Here is a 23,201-nt window from a genome sequence, read left to right on the forward strand (position 1 = left end):
TAAAGTCAAGATATACGATATCCACCGCATTTTCCTGATCAACCCAGCCCGTGATTCTGTCATAGAAGGAAATTAGGTTTGTCTGGCATGACTTGTTTGTTACAAACATAAGCTGGCTCTGGTTAATTCATCCATTTTTATCCAGGTACTTGCATACATGCTGTTTAATAATTTGTTCAAAGATTTTTCCCGGTATAGAAGTCAGGCTCACAGGCCTATATTTTCCTAGATCCACCTTCTCCCTTTCTTGAAGATAGGGACAGCATTTGCCCTTTTTCAATCTTCTGGGACCTTTCCTGTTCTCCAGGAGTTTTCAAAGATTATAGCAAGTGGTTCAGCAATTACCTCCGCTGCTTCCTTTAGTATCCTAGGATGTAATTCATCTGGACCTTGAGACTTGAATTCATTTGTTAGGTAAGTGTTCCCTCACCATCTCTCTGCTTATAGATTGTTTTATTCCCCCAACAGCACAGGGCAGATCAGTTGATTGTCCATTTACTTTCTGAGAGGAAACAGATACAAAATAGGAATTTAAAAGTTCGGCCTTCCCAACATTATTCTTAACCAATTCACCATTTTCATCTTGTAAACATTCAATAGCATCTTTTTTATTGCTTTTGGCCTCTGTTGCAAGCTTAAATTCATTATTACCTTTAGCTTTTCTGACACTTTCCCTACAGTTTCTGCAGATCACATTGTATTCTTCTTTAGATATTCCTCCCTCTTTCCATTTGATATTTTTCTTTCTTTTTAACATGTGTGCAAGTTCTGTGTTCATCCATCCTGGTTTCTAAATGCTCCCCATTCTTCCTTTTTCTAGGGATTGTTAACGATGGTGTCTTGAGAATCTCATTTTGCAATATTTCCCAACCTTCTTGGACATTTCTGTCCTTCAGAACAACTAGCCATTGGATTCTTCCTACACTCTTTCTGAGTTCATTAGAATCTGCCTTTCTGAAATTCAACCTTGAGGTCTGAGTTTTCTCAGGTCTTCCTCACCTTTTTTTATCCAAAATTAAAGGATAGCATGATCACTGCCTCCTAAGTTCCCAGCCACCCTTACTTCCTCAACCATTTCCTACCTGTTGGTAAGAATTAGTTCCAAGATAGCAGACTCTTGTTTTCTCTTCGACCTTTTGGAAGATAAAGTTGTCAGCAAGAGAGGTTAAGAATTTGTTGGATCCATTACGTTTACCTGAGAGAGATTCCCAACAAATGTCTGGATAGTTAAAGTCTCCCATAATCACTATGTCATGCTTTTCTGAGAGCTTGGCCATTTGATGTAGAAAGAGTTCATCTATATCTTCAGCTTGTACAGGTGGCCTATTGTAAATGCCTCCAATGGTGTCCTTTCTGTTGTTCTCTCCTTGTATTCTTACCCAAACAGTTTCTACAGAACTACCATGCTCTGAAGCTTGAATCTCTGTGGAGATGAATGTTTTCCTAACATATAACACAATACCTCCTCCTCTTTGTTTAGGTCTGTTTCTTATAAATAAGTTGCATCCTTCAAGCCTTGTATTCCAATCGTATCATTCCACCAAGTTTCTGTGATGCCTATGACATCATATTTCTCTTCCTGTGTTAGGAGCCCCAATTCTCCTTGTTTGTTTCCCATGCTCTGTGCATTTGTGTAGAAACATTTTAGTTTATGATCGGGGTCTCTTGCTCCTTTACTTTTCTTCTGAATTATTTTGTCTGTGTTCTTTCTTTCCACTTCTAATAGCGAAGTTCTCAAATGTATTAATTAGCTGTATATTTTTACCTGGCCTTTCACTGCCCTTCCAATATTGTTCTAGCTTAAAGCTCTCCTAATATTACCTCCATATAGTGATAAATCTCACCTCCATACTGTTTTCGAACAAAAAGAACTATATAATGACTGATATTACCAATAATACCACCATTCCATGCCCACTACCAGAACCACTATATAGTGAGTATTATCAAAACACAGGGGGAACGGGGTTATGGAAGAGATGAAAAATCAGCTTGATGAACTGAAATAAAAACTTAAAGGACTTATCAGACAGAGCACCTTTCCAAAGCTGTTGCCCAGCACAAAAAGCACCCAACTCCCCTGGCAAACAGCTGATTGATGAATGAGAGTACTGTAGCCAGCCAGAAATTTCTCCTGAAATTTATTGGAGTGTATAATCAAAGAACTAACTACCAGTTGTCCGTGAGTTACTGAGTTACATGCTCCGCCCCTGATCACATGACAGTGACGTCATCACAGGTCCTTCAATATTTTGACCAACTCCAACCATTATCACAGCTCCTTCAGTGAGTTATATATGATGATGTCATTCACTATATTATATTATATGTGGCGAATTGTGCCACCAGAAATACTACTATAAATAATACTAATAACTAGTATTATATATACACAGATATAAACTTTTTCAGTCATTCACATCCCGTGATGACATGTGTTGAGCTGTAACCCTTTCACTGCTGAAAAGGTGACGTATGCTCCACAATTTTGAGTTTAAAAGTTTTTGTTTTTTTTTAATAACTCGTTTTTATTGAAATTTTCATGGTATACAAACATGAGTATATTATAAATACAACTCAAAAAGAAGACCGTACAGCTTATATTACTTTTACAGATAAATTGCAGTGATTGATTATGAAACAATGCTGAACAATTTCTATAGTTTATGTAAAGGTGATGATTAACTCTCGGTCGCCTATATGTCTTCAAACATTTTATTCCCCTCTTCCCCCCTCCCTCGATATCCCTTTATTAATCAACATTTTAATAAACATATAGCATCCAACTGAATATAACTATCCCGCTTCATATCCCCCTAGCTCCTCCTCCCTTCCCCGGTCAGTCACGTTACTTTCAATAATCCTAGACTGTTCATATTATCATTATTATGGTACCAAGTAGTGTTGGTGAACTGGGACATACATTCCATAATTTCCCCGTGGTCAAGAAATTTTTCCATGAAATCCCTCCACTTTTTGAAAAACTTAGGGGCTTGGGATTCTGCACATCATTCAATCTCAGTTCTTTCCATTTTCAGGAGGTGTTTTAACTGTTGTAAGACATCATTTATTCCCGGGGGTTTGGGCAGTAGCCAGTTGTTCAGAAGGCATCTCTTGCCGATCAGGAGTATGGTATGGGTCTTATTAACCTTTCTCATCTGTTCTGGAAATTGGTGAAGTATAAATACTTGTGGTGTTAATTGCAGGTTCTGACCCCCTATGTCTTGCACCAACTTTTGGATCTCAACCCAGTATCTACTTATCTTCGGGCATTGCCAAATGCCATGTAAGAAATCAGATTTAGGCGTAGAGCATCTAGGGCAAGCTTGTAACCTTGTTGGTCCATTTGGATTCTGCGGTTTGTCAAACCCGTAAATTGCTCTGTGGATTATTTTAAAATATGTTTCTCGCCACCATTCATTTGAGATCACCTTTCTCACAGAGATCCAGCTCTTAATTATTCCCTCGGGAAGTTCCAAGTCCTGTAGGTTGCGGGACCATTTTTTGAATAAGTTAGAGCTGTTCTCCGTCACCCACCCCTGTCTAAATTTGTTATATAAAACAGAAATTGAATATTTATGTGAGAGATTTTTAACTAGTGTATCGATGGGGTTAGATATTGCCTCCTTTGTTATATTGGTTAGTCTTTTCTGTAAGAAGTTTCGTACTTGGGCGTATGGGAGGAAATGTGATGTCGGTAAATTGTGTTCTATGCACAGCTCCCTAAAAGTCTTATATCTAGGGGCTTCTGGATATATAAGGTGTTGAACTTTTATGATACCCCTCTGTTGCCAAGTTTTGAACATTTTGTTTTCCCTTCCTTCTTTAAATTCTGGGTGATTCCACAAGTCCATATGTTTGGAGATTTTAAATGGCAGCTCATATGTCTTACGGGCTATCTTCCAGGCTGCTACAGTGTCTCGAGCCAATATAGAATGTTAACTTTCAATAGGAAGATTAGAAAAACCTGTATGCAAGAGGGTGTTTAAGCTCCATGGGATGAATAGTTCCGCCTCTAAGTCATTATTAGAAAAATCGCTAGATCCCCTTATCCAGTCGAGAGAATGTCGCATAAGGCTAGCAACTAGAGATGAGCGAACGTACTCGTCCGAGCTTGATACTCGTTCGAGTATTAGCGTGTTCGGGATGCTCGTTACTCGTAACGAGTACCACGCGATGTTCGGGTTACTTTCACTTTCATCTCTGAGACGTTAGCGCGCTTTTCTGGCCAATTGAAAGACAGGGAAGGCATTACAACTTCCCCCTGCGACGTTCAAGCCCTATACCACCCCCCTGCAGTGAGTGGCTGGGGAGATCAGGTGTCACCCGAGTATAAAAATCGACCCCTCCCGCGGCTCGCCTCAGATGCGTTGTGAGATAGCTGAGGGACAGTGCTATTGGTGCCGGAGCTGCTATAGGGAGAGTGTTAGGAGTTAGTGTAGGCTTCAAGAACCCCAACGGTCCTTCTTAGGGCCACATCTAACCGTGTGCAGTAGTGTGGAGGCTGCTTTTAGCAGTGTTGCACATTTTTTTTTTTTTGGTATATCGGCCGTGCAGAGCATTGCGCCCTGCAGTAATAGTCCAGGGACAGAAGTGTGGAGGCAGGGAGAGCGTTAGGAGTTATTGTAGGCTTCAAGAACCCCAACGGTCCTTCTTAGGGCCACATCTAACCGTGTGCAGTAGTGTGGAGGCTGCTTTTAGCAGTGTTGCAATTTTTTTTTTGGTATATTGGCCATGCAGAGCATTGCGCCCTGCAGTAATACTCCAGGGACAGAATTGTGTAGGCAGGGCCAGAAGACATATATTATAGATTGAATATACGCAGTGGTCCTTTTCAAAAAAATATTGGAAAAAAATCTATTTGGCCTGCCTGTCACTGTGCTCAGTGTTCTGGGTCCGTGTCTGCTGGGGGTAGTAGTTCTCCAAATAAATACGCAGCCAGCTAAGTGTTACAGCAGGCTTGCGCCAAATTATTTCCTGGCTCTGAAATCACCGGTCTGTTGCAGTTAATAACAGTGCAACACTGCAGTTCCGTGACACACACATCAGGGACAGAATTGTGTAGGCAGGGCCAGAAGACATATATTATAGATTGAATATACGCAGTGGTCCTTTTCAAAAAAATATTGGAAAAAAATCTATTTGGCCTGCCTGTCACTGTGCTCAGTGTTCTGGGTCCGTGTCTGCTGGGGGTAGTAGTTCTCCAAATAAATACACAGCCAGCTAAGTGTTACAGCAGGCTTGCGCCAAATTATTTCCTGGCTCTGAAATCACCGGTCTGTTGCAGTTAATAACAGTGCAACACTGCAGTTCCGTGACACACACATCAGGGACAGAATTGTGTAGGCAGGGCCAGAAGACATATATTATAGATTGAATATACGCAGTGGTCCTTTTCAAAAAAATATTGGAAAAAAATCTATTTGGCCTGCCTGTCACTGTGCTCAGTGTTCTGGGTCCGTGTCTGCTGGGGGTAGTAGTTCTCCAAATAAATATGCAGCCAGCTAAGTGTTACAGCAGGCTTGCGCCAAATTATTTCCTGGCTCTGAAATCACCGGTCTGTTGCAGTTAATAACAGTGCAACACTGCAGTTCCGTGACACAGTCCAGGGACAGAATTGTGTAGGCAGGGCCAGAAGACATATATTATAGATTGAATATACGCAGTGGTCCTTTTCAAAAAAATATTGGAAAAAAATCTATTTGGCCTGCCTGTCACTGTGCTCAGTGTTCTGGGTCCGTGTCTGCTGGGGGTAGTAGTTCTCCAAATAAATACGCAGCCAGCTAAGTGTTACAGCAGGCGTGCACCAAATTATTTCCTGGGGTTCCGTAAACGAAGTCAGCCTCCAACCACAGGCCAATAAGCGGCACATTTAATTACAGCGTTGTGTTTCTGCATTCCTGGTAATACAGCATGCTGAGGGGTAGGGGTAGGCCTAGAGGACGTGGGCGCGGCCGAGGACGCGGAGGCCCTAGTCCGGGTGTGGGCACAGGCCGAGCTCCTGATCCAGGTGTATCGCAGCCGACTGCTGCGGGATTAGGAGAGAGGCACGTTTCTGGCGTCCCCACATTCATCTCACATTTAATGGGTCCAAGCGGTAGACCTTTATTAGAAAATGAGCAGTGTGAGCAGGTCCTGTCGTGGATGGCAGAAAGTGCTTCCAGCAACCTATCGTCCACCCAGAGTTCTGCGCTGTCCACTGCTGCAACTCAGAATCTTCTGGCTGCTGCTCCTCCTTCCTCCCAGCCTCCTGACTCCATGAAAATGAGACATTCTGAGGAGCGGGCAGACTCCCAGGAACTGTTCTCGGGCCCCTGCTCAGATTGGGCAGCAGTGGTTCCTCTCCCACCAGAGGAGTTTATCGTGACTGATGCCCAACCATTGCAAAGTTCCCGGGGTCCGGGGGATGAGGCTGGGGACTTCTGGCAACTGTCTCAAGACCTTTCAGTGGGTGAGGAGGCCGATGACGATGAGACACAGTTGTCTATCAGTGAGGTAGTAGTAAGGGCATTAAGTCCGAGGGAGGAGCGCACCGAGGATTCTGAGGAAGAGCAGCAGGACAATGAGGTGACTGACCCCACCTGGTTTGCTACGCCTACTGAGGACAGGTCTTCAGAGGGGGAGGCAAGTGCAGCAGCAGGGCAGGTTGGAAGAGGCAGTGCGCTGGCCAGGGGTAGAGGCAGGGCCAGACCGAATAATCCACCAACTGTTTCCCAAAGCACCCCCTCGCGCCATGCCACCCTGCAGAGGCCGAGGTGCTCAAAGGTCTGGCAGTTTTTCACTGAGAGTGCAGACGACCGACGAACAGTGGTGTGCAACCTTTGTCGCGCCAAGATCAGCCGGGGAGCCACCACCACCAGCCTCACCACCACCAGCATGCGCTGACATATGATGGCCAAGCACCCCACAAGGTGGGACGAAGGCTGTTCACCGCCTCCGGTTTGCACCGCTGCCTCTCCCCCTGTGCCCCAACCTGCCACTGAGATCCAAGCCCGCTCTGAGGACACAGGCACTACCGTCTCCTGGCCTGCACCCACACCCTCACCTCCGCTGTCCTCGGCCCCATCCAGCAATGTCTGTCAGCGCAGCGTCCAGCCGTCGCTAGCGCAAGTGTTTGAGCGCAAGCGCAAGTACGCCGCCACGCACCCGCACGCTCAAGCGTTAAACGTGCACGTAGCCAAATTTATCAGCCTGGAGATGCTGCCGTATAGGCTTGTGGAAACGGAGTCCTTCAAAAGTATGATGGCGGCGGCGGCCCCGCGCTACTCAGTTCCCAGTCGCCACTACTTTTCCCGATGTGCCGTGATTTCCCCAGACTTCTCTTCTCCACCAGCGGACAGCAGCGATACCTAAGCAATACGTAGGCTGCACCCGCGGATGGGAGCATCGTTCTGTATCCCCATCAAAAACGGGGACCTTTTCGCTTCATCAATCTGTGTATAATATTCCTCCTCCTCCTCCTGAAACCTCACATAATCACGCCGAACGGGCAATTTTTCTTAGGCCCACAAGGCTCAGTCATATAATTTTTCTAAACAATTTTTATATGTTTCAATGCTCATTAAAGCGTTGAAACTTTCACCTCAACCAATTTTTATTTTAACTGGGCTGCCTCTTGGTCTAGTTACCAATTAAGCCACATTAACCAAAGCGATTAATGGGTTTCACCTGCCCTCTTGGTTGGCCATGGGCAATTTTTCTGATGTACATTAGTACTGTTGATACAGCAATTTTTGTGGGCCCTCGCCCACAGTGTAATCAAATAAATTTTTAGCCCACCTGCATTATAGCTGACGTTACATCAGCTGTGTTGGGCACTGCAATGGGATATTTTTATGTACCGCCGGTGGCTTCCTAGCACCCACCCATGCTGTGGGTCCACAGGGAGTTGTAAATGCATCTGTGTCCTCTTCTAAAGAACCCCAGTCTGACTGGGCATGCAGTGTGGGCCGAAGCCCACCTGCATTAAACATGACATTACTACCTCAGCTGTGATGGGCAATGCAATGGGATATTTTTATGTACCGCCGGTGGGTTCCAGGGAGCCACCCATGCTGGGGGTCCACAGGGAGTTGTAAATGCATTTGTTTCCACTTCTAAAGAACCCCAGTCTGACTGGGGCATGCAGTGTGGGCCGAAGCCCACCTGCATTAAACATGACATTACTACCTCAGCTGTGATGGGCAATGCAATGGGATATTTTTATGTACCGCCGGTGGCTTCCTGGCACCCACCCATGCTGTGGGTCCACAGGGAGTTGTAAATGCATCTGTGTCCACTTCTAAAGAATCCCAGTCTGACTGGGGCATGCAGTGTGGGCCGAAGCCCACCTGCATTTCATCTGACGTTAGCTCTGCTGTCCAGGGCACTGCAATGGGATACATTTATGTACAGCCGGTGGGTTCCAGGGAGCCACCCATGCTGTGGGTGCACACGGAATTCCCATTGCGGAGTTGTACCTGCCTGTGACTATTTATAAAAAAACGCGGTCTGACTGGGGCATGCAGACACCTTGACAGAATGAATAGTGTGTGGCACATAGGTTCCCCATTGCTATGCCCATGTGTGCAGCTCCAGATGGAGGTGGCACAGGATTGGATTTCTCATTGCTTCTGTACAGCATTGTGGACTATCGCCCCGCCCCTTTTAAACAGGGTCGCTGCCTAGCCGTGCCAACCCTCTGCAGTGTGTGCCTGCGGTTCCTTTGGCAGACGCACTTATAAATAGACATGAGTGTGGCGTGGCATGAGGGCAGCTGAAGGCTGGGCAGGGACAGTTTGGTGTGCGCTGTGGACACTGGGTCGTGGGGGGGGGGGGGTTGGGCAGCATGTAACCCAGGAGAAGTGGCAGCGGAGTGTCATGCAGGCAGTGATTGTGCTTTGTTGGAGGTAGTGTGGTGCTTAGCTAAGGTATCCATTGCTAATGAGGGCTTTTCAGAAGTAAAAGTTGTTGGGGGGGGGGCCCACTCTTGCCGCTATTGTGGCTTAATAGTGGGACCTGTGAACTTGAGATGCAGCCCAACATGTAGCCCCTCGCCTGCCCTATCCGTTGCTGTGTCGTTCCCATCACTTTCTTGAATTGCCCCGATTTTCACAAATGAAAACCTTAGCGAGCATCGGCGATATACAAAAATGCTCGGGTCGCCCATTGACTTCAATGGGGTTCGTTACTCGAAACGAACCCTCGAGCATCGCGAAAAGTTCATCTCGAGTAACGAGCACCCGAGCATTTTGGTGCTCGCTCATCTCTACTAGCAACATTGTACATACGGATGTCTGGGAAATTTACTCCACCTCTACTCCTAGGGAGCATCAATTTTTTCAGGGCAATACGTGCTCGCCTCCGAGACCAGATAAAGGTCGTGAATGCCGTGTGCAATTTCTTCAAGTCGCACCTTTGTAGTAAGAGGGGTATTGTCTGCAGAGGGTAAAGGAGTCTTGGGAAGCTAACCATTTTAATTAGGTGACATCTGCCCAGAAGGGAGAGAGGGAGATTACCCCATCTATCCAATTCTTTTATTATCTTTAGTATCAATGGGGGATAGTTTAGAGAGTAAAGGGATTCTGGTCTCTTGCCTATATTTATTCCCAAGTATTTAATACTATTTTTGACTATACTGACGGGGCAGCTTTTGAGATCTATGCCAGTGAGTTTGCCATGGGGGGATATGTCAAGCAATTCACATTTAGTACGTTTAGCTTGAAACCTGATTTCTTCCCAAAAGATTCTAATATAGCAAAAACCCGTGGCAAATCAGTGTGCGGACTACCAAGTGCCAACAAAATATCATCCGCAAATAGCATTGTCTTGACCATTTTGTCCCGGATCTTGATACCGTCGATCCCTGTAGTCCCTTCTAGAAGTCTTGCCAACGGTTCTACTGCCAGGTTGAATAAAAGTGGCAAGAGCGGGCATCCCTGTCTAGTACCTTTTTGTAGGGGGAATCGTATAGAGAGAAAACCTGGTGTATAAATTTGTGCCTGAGGGGAGGAGTACAGATTCCATAGATAGGAGCAGAAGGGGCCTCTAAAGCCCATCCTGTCCATCACTACTTTTAGCCACTTCCATGAAACATTATCGAATGCCTTTTCTGCGTCTATTGCGAGAAGAGCCGAAGTGGGATGGGCAGAAGGGTGTAATTTTATGTCGTCAAGCACTGTTAAGATTTTCCGAATGTTCATGATGGCCGAGCGTCCTTTTGTAAAGCCAGTTTGCAATGGGGAAATTAGCTGGGGCATGATATTGGCAAGGCGATTTGCCATAATTTTTGCCATCAACTTTAGGTTGGTATTGATTAAGGAGATTGGTCGGTATGATTTAGTGTCCGTAGGATCTTTTCCGGGCTTGGGTATCAGTTTAATATGGGCTGTGTTCATGGCCGAGGGAATGGGACTGTCTCGCATATACCCATTAAATAAGGTTTCATGTAGTGGGGCAGTCTAGTCTTTTAATATCTTAAAAAACTCACCTGTATACCCATCTGGTCCCAGGGCCTTGTTATTTCCCAAATTTTTAATACACTCCTTAATTTCGGTTAGATCTATGGGGGCATTTAGTTCCAAGTTTTGTTCCTCAGTCAATGAGGGCCAGGTTATGTCTGAAAACATGTCCTCCACCCCCTCCACTCCCGATTGTGACTGTGAATAGAGTGTTGAGTAAAACTTGAAGAATAAGTTATTAATTTCTTGGGGATGAGACTGTAGTTTTCCTGAGGAGTCTTTCAAGCCTACAATATTTGATCTCTGAAAGGGTCCTCTTGCTAAATTAGCCATTATTTTTCCTGCTTTGTTACCGTATTTAAACAGTTTAGCCTCTTTTCGGGAATATGATAGCTGTTCTCTTTTGTGAAGCCAAGCTTCATAGGACTCCTTTGCTGTCATCCATTTCTGCTTGTTTTGGTCATTTGGATTTCCCTGGAACTTAGTGTAAGCATTGCGTAATTGTGCACTATATTGACTTATTTTATCTTTAATATTTCTTTTTAAGGCTATCACATATGCAATTATCCTGCCTCGGATTACGGCTTTGGCTGCGTCCCATAACAACTGGGGATTATTAGCGTGTTCTTCATTATCAGACATATATTCTAACCACCATCCCCTCAGTAAAGCACAAAAAGTTTCGTCCTCTATCAGATATGATGGGAATCTCCACAAATAGTCAGTACCTCTCGGGACAAAAGTTTTTTAATGTAAACATTCCATGGCTACTTAGTTCTCTAGCAGGTATAGCAAAAGTAACAGGTCTGGAGAAGCACATTACAAGCCGAGCATACTGAAAGACTTTTAACAAGCGACAGCTCAGATGCCTTCTGAAGTGACAGGAAGAAGGCAGCATGTTTTCTGTTGTCTGTAAATGTATGTTGGTGGCAATCGCCAGCCTCACCCCACCCCCATTAATTGTCACTATTTTATTTTTTCACTTTGTCACTTATACACTACTATTGATTTTTTCCCACATATTTTATCTTTGCATTTTGCATTATATATAAATTCTATTTCAGTGTATGAAGTTTTGTAATGTTAGTATGGACCTATTCACATTGGTGTAGATAATGCACTGTTTAATTGCTATGGCTTTTGATGTGGCTGTGATTTGTGTTTTACTATTTGCGGGGCATGTCTGTTTGGTTTCCATTTCTGGGACGTGTCTGTAGTTATGATCGACCCTGTCAGGTCATGTGCTACTAGAAGTGGGTGGGGTCACAGCAATATGTAGATTTTTTTAATTACATAGACTTGCATGCCTATGTCTATTAATTGGTGTGGATTTAAATAGTGACCATTATATAGTTTCATTATTCCCAGACAAAGGCGGCTGTGTGCCGAAATGACTTCCAGACTTCCTCTGCATGGGTTAAGTACTTTTACTATAATTAGTTGATTTCTGAGATGAGATTATGGAATCATGGATGTTTGGGATTTATTTCACCATGATTGCTTTGTCTTTATTAGTTTGTAATTACAATAAAGAATTTTTTGTTCTTATTTACCGTGAGACATTTAGCGTTTATCTTGTGTAGCAGTCTTATCGGAACGTACATTTGATGGTATTTTTAGACATATGTCCTGCTTTTTTTTCTTCTTATATTATAGTAGAGACAAGGCATTAAAACATGGTACCCATGTAGATTGCACTAGAAAATGAAATGCAGGTTTTAGAAACCTCCTTAAGCATATAATAGTTAATTGTCGCTTTTTTATTTTAAATAGTTTCACTTTATGGAAAGTGCTATATATATTTTTTTGTATATATTCTGTTAGAATTACAATTTTTATGGCCACATCAAAAGGACAGCTAGTATGTAAGCAACTAGGGATTTCTCAGTATGTTCAGTGCCAGCATGGAATACAGATTGTGGAACAGCTGGAAAGAGATGTCAGCCCTTGTGCTCTTCCAGGCATGCCTGTGATACTGAGTTTATCTTAGGTAGCTGTAGAGTAATAAAACTAAAATACAATTATTTTTGATATTGCATAGTTAATAGATACCACCCTTGTAGATCTATATATATATATGTATATATATATATATATATATATATATATATATATATATATATATATATACACACACACAGACGAAAGCCCTCACTGACTCACTCACTCACTGTTACCATACAGTGCGGCATGGGGTCCCGCGGTCGGCGCGCGTCGCTCCGGCGTCGGCTCCAGCAGCCTGGAGCCCTGTGTCGAGGTCATCCCAGCAGCTTGGGTTGGCCAGTGGGCGGCGGCGTGGGCGTGCCCGCCCGTAGGGTGCCGCCCGCACTCCTCTGTGCTTCTTATACAGCAGTGGGTGGAGTTGCCTCCTCCCACTCTCCGCCCCTGGGCGGAACCTTGTGGTTAAGAGACTGGCAGTGAAGTGAGCTCATTGCCAGTTATTGGTTCTGCATGCACCTAGCCAGTCTGTCTGTGGTTCCCCTCAGTCAGTCCCTAGTTGTCGGTCAGCTCCCTCTGGTCCCCTATCACTCTGTCTGTTTGTGTTGGTTCTGTTTGCCTCTAATCTAGTCTGGCCCAGTCAGCACTAGTTGCTATCCTGCACCCTGCCAGTTTGCCTGTGAGCTCCATCTCCAGCCTTGTCAGTTTTGTTGGTCTGATTCATCTGCCTCCTCTGTCGGCACTCTGTTCCCCCCATTAGGTAGTTTCCTGCTTGTCAGTCGCCAGGGCAGGGACCGCCGTCCAGTTGTCCGCCTGGGGTTAGCCAGGGCCGAGGCAAGTAGGCAGGGACAGTGGGGGTGCGGGAGATCAGGGCACCCCAACTGGCGCTCGGGGGGCAGAGTGCCGTAACATAATAACTGGCCCTTTAAAAACCGTTTGTCATGGAGGCGATCAGTTCCCTCACAAACCAGCTGCAGGCCCTGGTGCCTGTGATCCAGGATTTATCCGCCCGCATGGTGGCCCAGCAGCAGCGGGGGATGTTGCAGGGATCGGACGCCGCAACCAGCCCCGAACCCAAGTGCCCTCTTCCCGAGGCGTTCTCTGGGGAGAGGAACAAGTTTTTCGTTTTCCAACAGGCGTGTCGCCTGTTTTTTCGGATGCGTCCCCGTTCTTCCGGCTCGGAGGTCCAGAGGGTCGGGCTTATAATGTCCCTGTTGCGGGGCTCTGCCCAGACTTGGGCCTTTTCCATTCCCGAGGGTTCCCCCTCCCTGCAGTCGGTGGACTCCTTTTTTCAGGAACTCGGGGGTATCTTCGATGAACCGGACCGAGTGGGGTTGGCGGTTGCGCGGTTGCTGGCGCTGCATCAGGGGTCGCTTTGTGTGGAGGATTATTGCTCCAATTTCAGACGCTATGCGGGTGATACTGCATGGAACGATAGTGCCCTGAAAGACGTTTTTATGCAAGGTCTCTCAGACGCGGTCAAAGAACTGTTGATCTCCCATCCCGTTCCCGGGTCCTTAAAGGAGGCTATGGAGTTAGCAGTGAAGGCAGATAGGAGGCTCAGGGCTGGGAAGCAAGATAGACCGACCCATAGAGTCAGGGAGGTCATTTGTCCTGTTCCCTCCCCGTCCGTACCAGTCTCTGTTCCCGAACCTATGGAACTGGACCCGCTGGACCCCAAGGAGCGACGCCGGATTCGGTTATTACATAATCTCTGTCTCTACTGCGGGAAAGCTGGACATCGGGTGATAACTTGCCCCTGGAGGCCTCAGCGTCCACAGTCTGAAACGGCAGAAAGACTTCCAGTCCTAGGCGACTGCAGGGAGAGTCGCCTAGGACCTCAGATACGTCCTAGACTTCTGATACCCTGCCAGGTTAGATTCCGGAACTTCTCCCGCCTAGGGCAGGCGTTTATTGATTCCGGAGCAGCTGCTAACCTGATAAGCATGCGTCTCGTTGAGCCCCTGAGGGCTGAATTTGTGGCGCTGAAGACGCCAATTCGTTTTGCTAGCATTGATGCTACTCCTCTTGCTTCGGGCTTGGTACGATGGAGGACCCCAGTGTTACAACTCATGGTGGGGGGTCGCCATTTGGAAGGTCTATCATTCCTGGTGATGGAGAAAATGTCGGTAGACATGGTACTAGGGAGGCCGTGGCTGGCGTTGCACAACCCCCAATTCGATTGGGCCACTGGGGAGCTAACCCAGTGGGGGCCGTCCTGCCATAGCCATCGTGCTCCCCCTCCCCCCTGCTCAGTCGAACAGAAGGTGTACCGGCCCTCTGGAAATCGCAAAAGGAGGGGTCGCACGGGGTGCCATAAGTCTTTGTCGAAACCTGTTGTCTCTTCGGTGATGCCCACCTCCGGTCCCCCGCCGCCCACCCTGGTCTGTGATGAAGTTGAACATAAGGCCCAGGAGGTCCTGGATTCTTGCCGGGGTCCAGGAACCGTACAATATTTGGGGGCCCGGAAGAGTTTTTTGGAGTATGATAGCTCAGATGACAGTGATTGTAAAGTTAGAGATGCCTCAGATTTTGAAGGCAGCGTCATTGGTAGCGAGGATGGGTCAAAAGACAGTGGCGAATGGTTGGACATTGACTCGCAAGACGACCTGAAACATGACGATATGTCAATGGTTGGCCCTGAAGGAAAGGGGGCAGCCACAGACTACCGAAGTCATGGACCTGAGGATCAGTCCATGGTGTCCGCTCAGGAGGGTCACATTCTCGGGTTGGTACAGCGTTTTCACAGCCTTTGCCTGGATAAGCCTGGTCGAGTTTCCGGGGGCCCGGAGGTCCCCCGTCAGAGGGGGGGTAATGTTACCATACAGTGCGGCATGGGGTCCCGCGGTCGGCGCGCGTCGCTCCGGCGTCGGCTCCAGCAGCCTGGAGCCCTGTGTCGAGGTCATCCCAGCAGCTTGGGTTGGCCAGTGGGCGGCGGCGTGGGCGTGCCCGCCCATAGGGTGCCGCCCGCACTCCTCTGTGCTTCTTATACAGCAGTGGGTGGAGTTGCCTCCTCCCACTCTCCGCCCCTGGGCGGAACCTTGTGGTTAAGAGACTGGCAGTGAAGTGAGCTCATTGCCAGTTATTGGTTCTGCATGCACCTAGCCAGTCTGTCTGTGGTTCCCCTCAGTCAGTCCCTAGTTGTCGGTCAGCTCCCTCTGGTCCCCTATCACTCTGTCTGTTTGTGTTGGTTCTGTTTGCCTCTAATCTAGTCTGGCCCAGTCAGCACTAGTTGCTATCCTGCACCCTGCCAGTTTGCCTGTGAGCTCCATCTCCAGCCTTGTCAGTTTTGTTGGTCTGATTCATCTGCCTCCTCTGTCGGCACTCTGTTCCCCCCATTAGGTAGTTTCCTGCTTGTCAGTCACCAGGTCCCTAGCCAGGGCAGGGACCGCCGTCCAGTTGTCCGCCTGGGGTTAGCCAGGACCGAGGCAAGTAGGCAGGGACAGTGGGGGTGCGGGAGATCAGGGCACCCCAACTGGCGCTCGGGGGGCAGAGTGCCGTAACACTCACTCACTCACTCACTGACTGACTTGCCAATAATTCTCCAACTTCCCGATGTCGTAGAAACATGAAATTTGGCACGAGCATAGATTATGTCCAAAATAGGAAAAGTAAATGGGTCCCAACTCGATTATTCAATTCTGGCGCAAAAGAATTAGCGTCCAAATTTTATGTACGTAATCTAATTCTCTCACTTCCCGATGTCATAGAAACATGAAATTTGGCACGAGCATTGATTATGTCATAAATAGGAAAAGCTAATGGGTCCCAACTCGATTTTTCAATTCTAAGCACAAACGAATTAGCGTCCAAATTTTACATACGGAATCTAATTCTCTCACTTCCCGATGTCATAGAAACATGAAATTTGGCACAAGCATTGATTATGTCATAAATAGTAGAAGCTAATGGATCCCAACTCGATTATTCAATTATAGCACAAAAGAATTAGCGTCCAAATTTTACGTACGTAATCTAATTCTCCTATTTCCAGATGTCCTAGAAACATGAAATTTGGCACGGGAATTGATTATGTCATAAATAGGAAAAGTTAATGGGTCCCAACTAAATTATTCAATTCTAGCGCAAAAGAATTAGCGTCGAAATTTTACGTACGTAATCTAATTCCCTCACTTCCCAATGTCATAGAAACATGAAATTTGGCACGAGCATTGATTATGTCATAAATAGGAAAAGTTATTGGGTGCCAACTAAATTATTCAATTCTAAGTGCAAAAGAATTAGCGTCCAAATTTTACATACGTAATCTAATTCTCTCACTTCCCAATGTCATAGAATCTTGAAATTTGGCATGAGCATTGATTTTGTCATAAATAGGAAAAGTTAATGTGTCCTAACTCGATTATTCAATTCTAAGCGCAAAACAATTAGCGTCCAAATTTTACGTACGGAATCTAATTCTCTCACTTTCCGGTGTCATAGAAACTTGAAATTTGGCACAGGCATTGATTATGTCATAAATAGAAAAAGTTAATGGGTCCTAACTCGATTATTCAATTCTAAGCGCAAAATAATTAGCGTCCAAATTTTACGTACGGAATCTAATTCTCTCATTTCCTGATGTCCTTTTATATAAAGGAAATGTCGCATGGTTACCTCCACGTGGTGTTTCCTGGGTAATGCAAAGAACCATGCAAAACGGTGAACATATTTTTTTTCCTCGGTATCTCTAAAGTATCAACGACTTCATAAGATTTTCCGTGTGAACACCAGTACGAAATTAACTTGGGCGAAGCCGGGTATATCAGCTAGTTGTATATAAAGCTGAAAACCATTTCTTAAATTTATAGTTACACAGTTACATTAATATTAGATTAGTGGGCATCTTACACTCTGCACCAGCTGTTTGAAGAGACCCTGGTGTTCTGGCAAGTGCAACGTCCGCTTCTTCATTTATTAGGCACAACTGTACCTAAAGTAGTGTCTGTGTCTGATATTATAGCTCACTAGAACTTTGTCCCTTTGAAGTGAAGGGGACTGAGCTAAAATACTAGACACAGCTACTAATAAAAGTACAGAGCTGTGCCCATTAATTAATTAAGGGAATGTGGCATTCATTGGAGCTCCATCATCCCTTCATGCAACTGATCAAGGAAAGTAGCAAGAGACAGACTCAACTGATATAACCCTGTAGTGAGAAGCCTAATTTTTGCCTTAAGAACCAAGCAATTTTCATTGTCACATTGCAAGCGCCATAAGTCGTTGACATACCGTAGTTGTATGAAGCCTATTTTTACTTTTTTTTTTTTAAGACAAGTTGTTTTTTTAATAGTAGCACACTGGTGTTAACTTTTATTAACTTGTTTTTCTATGGGGGGAGGGGAGTGAAGGTGGTTGGAATGGAAAAACTCCAAAAAAAATCTGCCATTGTTTTTAGGTTTTGTTTTTATGGCATTCACTACTTGGTAAAAATGATAAACATGATAACTTATCTGAATCAGCAAAATTACTGTGATACCAAGTTTATGAAGATTTTTTTATTTTACTTTCGCACAATAAAGACACATTTGTATCTGCATTGCCACATTCAAAGACCCATAGCATTTTTATTTTTCCAGCCTATGAGTCCACACCTAAGACCAGTTCTCCTCCAAGAGGCCCACCCCCAACTCTTCCTCCCAGGCCTACATATATCTCAGGGTCTCCTCCCCCGTCTCTCGAGCCAGCAACATCTTGTATAACCTTGAAATCCTGTGCCTTGGAGATGGAGAGACACTTAGCTGCTCAAAGGTTGTGAGGGGCACGGTCAGATTCTCCCTGGGCTCCAGTGTGTAAGAAGCGCAAACACAGCTTGCGTCCCCTCCATACAAAATCCATGATTAAGGACCTCAGTTTTTCTTAGGTACAACCTTTATAGCCCAATCGGGATTGTTTGACAAAGATAAAAAAAATTTAGGCAACGCATCCATTTTTATTACATTGACCCTTCCACTCCAAGAGAGAAAGAGGGGTTTCCATCTACCCAGGTCTTTCTCCAGATTTGCGGCAAAGGGGGCAAAATTAAGTTTGAAGAACTGAGAGATATCAGTTGGTATTTGGATACCTAGATATTTGATATAGGGCCTTCTCCAATGGAAGGGAAATGTAGCCTCTAGGTACGAGGCCTCGGCCTGTGGGAGCGAGATGTTCAACACCTCTGACTTTTGTGTGTTTATTTTATAGTTGTTGACTTTCCTGAATTTTTCAAATTTCTTAAGCAGAACCGGCATAGTGACCCGGGGATTGGACAGGTAAAGCAGCAAGTCGTCCGCACAGAGCACCATTTTGTGCTCCATGGGGCCAATCCTAAACCCTTTAATTAACTCATTGCTGCAGATGGCATTAGCATCCATAGTCAGGACATACAGGAAGGGGGACAGTGGGCACCCCTGCCTGGTACCATTCTCCGCCCGGAAAGCCTCCGACAGCACCCTATTCACCCTTTTCCTGGCTGAGGGACCCTGGTACAATACCATAATCCACTGCTTTATCCGTGGCCCCAAGACAATTCTATCCAGGGTGGAAGAGAAGAAGGGCCAACTCACCCTATCAAATGCCTTCTCGGCATCAATGGCTAGGAGACAATGTTTTAATGGCATTGTCCCTTGCCTCTCTGCCTGGGACAAAACCCACCTGCTCTCCGTGGATCAGGCGTGGCACCACACATTGAAGTCTGTCGGTGATAGGTTTTGCGAACATCTTGATGTCCACATTAATCAATGATATCAGCTTATAGCTCCCAAATGCCGAGGGGTCTTTACCCGGTTTAAGTATGACCATAATATGAACCTGAAGAGCTTGCGGCGGGAAGGGGTGGCCCCTATTAACGGCATTGAACGCCTCCAACGCTATTGGAGAAAGCTCCTCTGTATAATTTATACAATCTGGTGGTGAAACTGTCCGGCCCGGGACTCTTTCCCACCATCAGATTTCTTACAATTTCAGCCAGTTCCTGGGGAGCAAATTCCAGCTCAAGATCTCCCCCCTTGGTGGGTGTTAGTCTCCCAGGGGCATGTTCAGCCAGGTACAAGTCTATCTCCCCAATTCAACGTGCCTCAGCTGTCTAAGAGTCTGCCTCGATATTGCATAACTTGCTATAATAGTCTCTAAACTCTTCTAATATATCTGTGGTAGTGTGCACCAGGTCCTTCTGACTTGACTGAATCTTGGGGACATAGGTGAGTGGTGCTCTGGAGTGTAGTGTTCTTGCTAATTGACTGCCACACTTATTCCCGTATTCAAAGGATCCTCTCTTTAGCTTGTTCCTAAGGGCCAGTGAGCGCTGGTCGAGTATCCACATAATTTGCTGTCTGATGGACGAGATGTCAGCCTGAAGAGTGTCATTTTGTTGGTGTTTATTGGCCATCTCTTTAGTCATCAAAGTAGCCAAAAGGCCTAGAAGGGCAGACAACCTTTTTTTTTTAAGTCTAATCCCCTGGGAGATCAACACCCCCCTCAAGACACATTTCAGAGACTCCCATTTCACTGGAGCCAGAGTAGGGTCAGTCTGATGGATCACTTTAAGCTCCTCAATTGCTTTTTTGACCTCCAGAGTGCAAACTGGGTCTCTTAGGAGGTTGTCATTGAGTCTCCATGAGTTACACATAGGGACCCCTCCCCAGCCTGAGAGACTCCCAAACACAGGAGAATGGTCAGACCATAGGAGATCCCCATGTGAGCAAGTCGGGGCACAGTCCAGCAAGCTATGGGAGACCAGGAGATAATCTATTCTGCTGTAGGAGTTGTGAGCATCCGAGTGGAAGGTGTAATCTCGGATACCCGGATGTAAGATTCTCCAGAGGTCTACTAAGTGTAATGAGTCTAGAGTTTTCTTAAGTGCACGTGTTGATGCCCAAGATATAGAGGACTTACCAGAAGATGTATCTGTGGCTAGGTCCAGCACCAAGTTAAAGTCTCTTCCTCAAAGTCGGACAGAATTTTCAGAATTCTTGTTGCATATGCGATCTGGTTTTGGTTGGGGAGATACATGTTAGCAAAAGTAAATACAATGCCTGTTACTTCCAACTTTAGAAAAATAAATCTAACCCCAGGGTCTGTCATGGAGTCGATAATCTGGTGCTGGAGGGATCTATGCAGAGCAATGGAGACTCCACCCACCTTCCTCTAGGGGTCAGGTCCATGGAGCCACAAGGGGTAGTGCTGATTATTACAGGTCAGCACACAACCCTTTTTAAAGTGAGTAGAACCACCATTACCTTCTTCCTATGTAGGTGATATAGGATTTGTTTTCTTTCTGTGGACTATTAATGCCTTTGGTGTTAAATGTGCAGAAAGTTACATTCGCCATTTGTGCATTCTCTTCGGTAATATACGTATGGGCCTCCTATTTTCCCCCGCAGAGTTGGTTGAAGGGAAAGGGGGATGGGGATATCACACACAAGGAAAGGAAAGGATGGGAAGATACAAACTAAACACAAGGACACAAACGAATACATAAAACAAACAAACAAAACCTTACAAACGGACAAGAGCTAGGAGTCCTACGGAACTCCCGCTCACTACTAAACTGCCCTAAATTGGCAGTAAATAATAGCTGTATGCACTGTCTACCATAGATGGAAAGGTGGAGGCTCAGAGAAAGTTCGCCCTCTCCTACACCCGAACCCACCGCTAAATTGGATTTCCAACTGGTGGAACTAGTGAAACAAATTGCTGCCTGTGATCACTCTCGGACCCAACCCTGGTTTGCTGCCTCCAGTTAACTTAGAGCCAGCAATCCTAATAAAAGAAGAAGAAAAAAAAAATAGAAGAAAGGGAGGAAGATGTGCCTGTTAAAATTCAGTCTCTGGAGTCGCTTCTGGATTCTCCTCTCTCACTGCAATGTGAAGCTCTACATCAATGCTGTGGCTTTCTTGTTACCAGTTGCCAGGTGCTTCGAAGAGGTGGCATCGGCAGGGAACATGAAGACGGACAGTCTGGTAGCTGTACAGATGGCAACTCGATGGACCCCAGGCCTCTGAAACTCGCAGACCCGCCATTCTTAGATGCCTGCAGCTGGAATGGGAAGCCCCAGCGATATGAGATTCCCCTTTCTTGTAGGAGCATCAGCAGGGACCTATGTAGAAAGAGGGTACGGCAGGAGAGGTCTGGCAAAATCATGATCTTTTCTCCCTTGAATGTTATATCCTTCAGGGCACAGGGTTTTTTTTAGAATTAAGTCCTTGTAAAAGTGTATCCTGTAGACTATGTGTCTGGGTCTGCTTGGATCAGATGGTTTTGGGCCTGGTGACCTGTGAATTCTATTTCTAATGTTGTGTCTGCCGGTCGTTTTAGTATGTTATTGAAGAAGACCTGAGCCCACGATTCTAGTTGTGACGCTTCAATGTCCTGCATAAGGCCTCTGACTCGTAAATTATTTCTCCGATGGTGGTTTTCTAAGTCGTCCATGAGGGAAAACAGCTCAGAAATCTGCTGGGAGTGGGAGTGCAGTTCCTGTGTGAGGGAATCTATAGTCTCAATGACTTTCTCCTGCGCTTCTTCCATAGTTTCAACTCTCTGGCCCACTTGCCAAATCTCTTGTTGCAGAGCTGCGACGTCTCTTTTACGTGAAGATTCCAACTGGTGGAACAGCGTATCAATATAGTGCTGGGTCGGCATAGCCCTCAAGTGCTTCTTCCAGTCCCATTCATTCCTTTCTTCATGGACTGAGTTGGAACAAACAGGGAAAGGGGGGGGGGGGGGGTCTGAGCTCGCCTGTGGGTTTGATGAAGGCTGCCCCCTTTGTTTGTGACTTCAGCAGAGGCATGGGTCAGTTCTGCCATGTTAGCATATGGCCTCTGGCCGGTGGACCCAGTTGCTTCCTGCACATCTATGAGCTTTGCGCTTTGCTCTCCGATTTCATTCATCCTTTTGCAGAAGTGGAGCTGGCATTTATTTTAGGTATTTTGGCGTGGCCGGCGAAGGGAACAGCTCGTCATCCGAAGATCCCCTCACTTTGCGCTGCTGGGGCGGCGAGCTTTCCGTGTTGAGATGTTGTGTTGTGGACTTGAGGAGTGGAGGGGGAGGGATCTCTTCTGGGCAAATCTCAGGGCTCTGAGTCTCACCCATGTGCTCCTGTGACTCTGGGCTGCTTGAGTTCTGTGACTCCTCGGGAAAGGTCCTGCAACTGCTACTGCTCTCCTTTGTCACCCTCTGAGCTGTAGGGGGCTTCAAAACCGGAGGTGTATGTGGGAGGGGGGGTCCCTCTTCCTCCTAGAACTGCTGGACTGTGGTCTCTTGTCCCTGGGACTCTGCACTTCCCCCTGGATGGAAGGGTGATGGGGGCATACTGTGTGCTCGCAGGCCTCTGCGGATGTTCGTGTGGTGCTGCAATAAGTATGGTATGAGATACTTTAACAAATGCTTTACTCTCTTGCAAGCCTCAATTTATTATTAGCTTTTCTGACACTTGCCATACAGTTACTGCAGACTTGATTATATTCTTCTTTAGATATGCCCCCTTCTTTTCATTTGTCAGACATATGTTTTTCCTTTTTAGTATGTATTTAAATTCTTTGTTCATTAATCTTGGTCTCTTTAAATACTTCTCATTCTTCCTTCTTTTAATTATTGTTAACGATTGTGCTTTGCGAATCTGAGATCTGGGCAGATCTCTCATTAGCGCACTTATTGTTTTATTCACTTTCCACATTCAGAGACTACACATTCCTCCAGAGATTTCAGTTTTATCGCCACAATATGCTTCATATGCTGATGTGTTTAGTTAAAAGGAAGCCAAGAGGGGGGCAGGCTTGGCAAGCAGGAGGGAGGATGCAGCCTGCTGAGCTCTGTAGATAGGCAATTAATTTCTGAGCATCGCACTTC

The sequence above is a fragment of the Eleutherodactylus coqui genome, chromosome 2 (genome assembly GCF_035609145.1).
Source record: "Eleutherodactylus coqui strain aEleCoq1 chromosome 2, aEleCoq1.hap1, whole genome shotgun sequence".
NCBI lineage: Eukaryota > Metazoa > Chordata > Amphibia > Anura > Eleutherodactylidae > Eleutherodactylus > Eleutherodactylus coqui.